Here is a 6,034-nt window from a genome sequence, read left to right as displayed (position 1 = left end):
CTCAACCCAAAATGTACTAGAATCTGTACTTTACTAAGAAAGTGTAATCCCAAATATAACATATGTTACATTTGACCACTTTCTAAATGGCATTGTGTATGTCATAGCTTTCGGCCGTGGAAGCCGTGCCAATTAACACTTATCAGAGGGATACACAAAGTCCGCAGTCCAGACTACCATTTGTCCGAGTTCCTTTTCGTGAAAGCCGCGGTGGCTGAGCGGTCTATGCGTCTGACTTTGTGTGCTGGCGATTACGTGCCTGACTCTGAGGGTGAGGGTTCGAATCCCGGATGGGGCTCAACCCAAAAACTTCTAGAATCTGTACTTTACTAAGAAAGTGTAATCCCAAATATAACATATGTTACAAGTGTATATAATTCTGTTTCCTTCTCCAACTTACATGAGAAGGAAGAAACTTGGTATATGTTTAGCCATGTCCTTTCCCATATGTGGCATATATCTGTTAATCATGGGTTTTTTTATTGACGTTTGTCTGTTTAATGTCGCAATAACCCAACCAGATAGCGTCTTTCCGTAGCCCATAAATACACGAGTATCGAGACAATCCAGTAATTAGTATGAGAACAGTTGGTGAAGATGCCCTGCAATCGGACTTGTCATCGGATTCATTCCGTCGATGCTCACGACAAATATGGGTTGCCGGAGACCAGTATTCGTGATAATAGGCGAGTCTGAAACAGACATGAGATAATGACAGAGTACCTGGGACAACTTCAGTTAACCGCCGCTATAAACAGTTATATATCGGCGTATATGTGGGCGGAAACCATAGATGTAGATCCTAGAATAACGGTATGGCGCTGACCAGAATGTCAATACAATCAAGGCTTATCTGGTCTCGAACCCGCCATTTTAAATAAATTTAAGCTTAATGAAACCAATGACACCTATCCGGTACTTAATTTCAGCAACATGGCCAGAACTTCTCATGTTGGAATATCAGTTGTTATGTGGATGTGTTTTTGTTAATTATGTCACATTAATTAACTGTTAGTAATTATGATCACAAACGTTTAAAGCGCTGAGTGTTTGAACTCACATCTTGAACTTGGGCTGTGTATTTTCACCTGTTAGGAGTGGGGCTCGGGAGTTACCTCCTCTTTGTTGTTGATTTTGCTTCCGGCGAATGCTGTAAGCTATGAGAAATTCGTAGCGTGGCATGGATTTTGTTAGAAATATCTAGAACTGTATAATAGGTATATCAGGGATGGTTGAAGAGATGTATGAGGTGGACGACTTTGGATTTACGCTCATCTGTCTGCAAGCATCGAAGTTTCAAGACCAACCGCTCAACTGTCCTCGTCTATATTGAACTTTCAACAGCTGTCAACAACCTTCAATCAGTACATCTGTTTTTACTGGGAATATCAAAACTTTGGTGAGGTAATATTTTAGATTTGTGACCCAATATTTTAGATTTGTGACTCAATTGTACTGTATTGGAAATCTGTCATTCATTGTAACTTTGTTAATTACTAGTAATTTGTTTATTCAATATATGATTGGATATTATTGACTTATCTGTGTTCTATTTTGCTGGTTAAAAGGGGACTCACAAACCTTTTATCTCAGTAGTTTCTATACCGTAACACTGCTGATTTAAACATCACAAAAATTGCAGCAATTACTTGAGGGAAATTTTATATGTCAGGGATGCCAAGCATAACTGAAATAATGCTGATATTTTAATTCAGAAAGTGAATCATCGAAAGATGATGAGTTTATGCATTCGACCTCTAAAGAAGAACTATCAGTGTTATTTACAATGAGATAAACTGTTGAGGTTCTTGAGAAACTGTTGTTTGACGCAATTCCTGGGATTTCCATCTGTTTGGTACTCTCTCAAACAACCAAAATTCAGTATAACAAACAGTATCTATCTGTCATCAACAAGTGGGAACCTTTCCGTTGCAGCTATTTCCCATTAGATTTAATCACCCCGAAGCCAGGACTCCCCAAGAGCACACGGAACCATTCTGATTCTACTTGGAAACATATCCGACCAAATTTAACCAACCTGATTCTCCCTGAACCCTTCCACTTTACCAGCCTGAACCATTCTGTGCCTGAACCATTCCGAGTGAACTATGATCTTTCAAAACCTTCCATGAACCCCAATGAAACATAAGCTGAGACATTATTAACCCTCCTGGTTCACCTTTACCCTTATCCGTAATGACCCTGAAACACACATCTCCTTCAACGCTCCTTACTACCACCACCCCCACCCCCACCCCTGATCTCTCCTGAACCACCCTCACCTGTAGTGAACCACCCTCACCTGTCATAAACCACCCTCACCTGTCCTGAACCACCCTCACCTGTCATGAACCACCCTCACCTGTCATAAACCACCCTCACCTGTCATGAACCACCCTCATCTGTCATGAACCGCCCTCACCTATCCTGAACCAACCTCACTTAACCTGAACCGCCCTCACCTATCCTGAACCAACCTCACCTGTCTTGAACCACCCTCACCTGACATGAACCACGCTCACCTGTCATGAACCACCCTAACCCGTCATGAACCATCCTCACCTGTCATGAACCACACACACCTGACCTAAACCACCCTCACCTGTCCTGAACCACCCTAACCCGTCATGAACCACCCTCACCTATCCTGAACCACCCTCACTTAACCTGAACCGCCCTCACCTATCCTGAACCAACCTCACCTGTCTTGAACCACCCTAACCCGTCATGAACCACACTCATCTGTCATGAACCACCCTCACCTGACCTGAACCACCCTTACCTGACCTGAACCACCCTCACCTATCCTGAACCACCCTCATCTGTCATGAACCGCCCTCACCTATCCTGAACCACCCTCACTTAACCTGAACCGCCCTCACCTATCCTGAATCAACCTCACCTGTCTTGAACCACCCTAACCCGTCATGAACCACACTCACCTGTCATGAACCATCCTCACCTGACCTGAACCACCCTCACCTGACCTGAACCACCCTCACCTATCCTGAACCACCCTGATCTCTCCTGAACCACCCTCACCTGACCCGAACCACCCTAACCTAATCTGAACCACCCTGATCTCTCCTGAACCACCTTCACCTACACTGAACCACCCTGATCTCTCCTGAACCACCCTCACCTGTCCCGAATCACCCTGTTCTCTCCTGAACCACCCTCACCTGTCATGAACCACGCTCACCTGTCCCGAACCACCCTAACCCGTCATGAACCACCCTCACCTGACCTGAACCACCCTCACCTGACCTGAACCACCCTTACCTGACCTGAACCACCCTCACCTATCCTGAACCACCCTCATCTGTCATGAACCGCCCTCACCTATCCTGAACCACCCTCACTTAACCTGAACCGCCCTCACCTATCCTGAATCAACCTCACCTGTCTTGAACCACCCTAACCCGTCATGAACCACACTCACCTGTCATGAACCATCCTCACCTGACCTGAACCACCCTCACCTGACCTGAACCACCCTCACCTATCCTGAACCACCCTGATCTCTCCTGAACCACCCTCACCTGACCCGAACCACCCTAACCTAATCTGAACCACCCTGATCTCTCCTGAACCACCTTCACCTACACTGAACCACCCTGATCTCTCCTGAACCACCCTCACCTGTCCCGAATCACCCTGTTCTCTCCTGAACCACCCTCACCTGTCATGAACCACGCTCACCTGTCCCGAACCACCCTAACCCGTCATGAACCACCCTCACCTGACCTGAACCACCCTCACCTGACCTGAACCACCCTCACCTGTCCTGAACCACCCTGATCTCTCCTGAACCACCCTCACCTGACCCGAACCACCCTCACCTAATCTGAACCACCCTGATCCCTCCTGGACCACCTTCACCTATCCTGAACCACCCTGATCTCCCCTGAACCACCCTCACCTGACCTGAACCACCCTCACCTAAACTGAACCACCCTTACCTGACCTGAACCACCCTCACCTATCCTGAACCACCCTCATCTGTCATGAACCGCCCTCACCTATCCTGAACCACCCTCACTTAACCTGAACCACCCTCACCTATCCTGAACCAACCTCACCTGTCTTGAACCACCCTAACCCGTCATGAACCACACTCACCTGTCATGAACCATCCTCACCTGACCTGAACCACCCTCACCTGACCTGAACCACCCTCACCTATCCTGAACCACCCTGATCTCTCCTGAACCACCTTCACCTATCCTGAACCACCCTGATCTCTCCTGAACCACCCTCACCTGTCCCGAATCACCCTGTTCTCTCCTGAACCGCCCTCACCTGTCATGAACCACGCTCACCTGTCCTGAACCACCCTAACCCGTCATGAACCACCCTCACCTGACCTGAACCACCCTCACCTGACCTGAACCACCCTCACCTATCCTGAACCACCCTGATCCCTCCTGGACCACCCTCACATAATCTGAACTACCCTGATCTCTCCTGAACCACCCTCACCTGACCTGAACCACCCTCACCTAAACTGAACCACCCTGATCTCTCCTGAACCACCCTCACCTAATCTGAACTACCCTGATCTCTCCTGAACCACCCTCACCTGACCTGAACCACCCTCACCTAATCTGAACCACCCATCTCTCCTGAACCAACCTATCCTGAACCACCCTGATCTCTCCTGAACCACCCTCACCTGACCTGAACCACCCTCACCCTCACCTGATCTCCTGAACCACCTTCACCTAAATGAACTACCCTGATCTCTCCTGAACCACCACCCTCACCTGTCCTGAACCACCCTCACCACCCTGATCTCTCCTGAACCACCCTCACCTGTCCTGACCACCCTCACCCCTGATCTCCTGATCTCTCCTGAACCACCCTCACCTGTCCTGAACCACCCTGATCTCTCCTGAACCACCCTCACCTGTCCTGAATCACCCATCTCCCTCACCTACCTGTCCTGAACCACCCTGACCTCTCCTGAACCACCCTCACCTCACCTGAACCACCCAAGCCAGTCTTTACCAACCCGGACCAGTGCTGTACCACGATACGTATATATGCCATGAGTTCTCTCACAGCTCCCTCGGTAAGTATTGGACAAGTATGCTACATAATTGGCTGTATATAAACTCCTTCGTCAAAGCGAACAGGGCCGGTAACAGGACTCTCATCTTACTAATGACCACTCGTATCTTCAGGCGATCTATATTTTGGTCAGCCGTCAAGAAATAGATGCAAAACAGGTCAGTATACGCCGCTGACCTACGGTAACCGGTTCATAAGATGGACTATTTTTCACTTATCCACACATCCGACTCCCGTTTTGAAATGAATATTCAGATACTTGTATGGGTGTGCAGTTCAGGAAAGCACGTGATTCCTAAGAAACTTTGTCGAACCAATAGGAGCTCTGAAACAATCTCATTGCACCAAATTGTCTCATTACCTCAATTCAAGTGAAACCCGTTTTATCCCGACTACACTTTGGAAGGAGACTAATCTATCATATAACTGACGTTCTCTAATCCGGATTAACTTTACAAAGACGATTACACATCCGGTGAGTGCTCATCAATAGATCAATATGTCAAACGGAAGAAGCTAATAATGTGAAAAGTGTAGACTCTGAACAAACTGATCAAACCTTGCATATTGCCTTCGTTTCTAATCCAACATATTACTATTCAAATGAATTATTGTCTAGAAAACTGAATCCTTATTTTGATAGCGTAGAGTTAATAATTTCTCAAAATGGTGGAAATGACAAGTTACTTAGGCCAAGATTAAATGGCATATTTACACAAAACTTCCACTGTCAAACATCATTCTCCTGTGTCATTGTGCAAGTATAAAATCATTACTTCTTCCTGCAAAATATGTATCTGAACTACAGGATAGAACTTTAAGAAGCGCTTTCTGTAAATTTCGAATATCATTACACAATTTTTATCTCATAAAGAAATAAGTACACGATAATAATAATAGTTCGTGCCATTTTTGTAATGAAGGCTGTGTCGAGGATGAGTTTAATGTTCTTTTCCTTTGT

Source organism: Haliotis rubra, unplaced genomic scaffold (genome assembly GCF_003918875.1).
Source record: "Haliotis rubra isolate DU_JTF1 unplaced genomic scaffold, ASM391887v1 Scf532, whole genome shotgun sequence".
Taxonomy (NCBI): Eukaryota; Metazoa; Mollusca; class Gastropoda; order Lepetellida; family Haliotidae; genus Haliotis; species Haliotis rubra.
The sequence above is the reverse complement of the archived record's forward strand: the minus strand, read 5'-3'. Positions refer to the sequence as shown.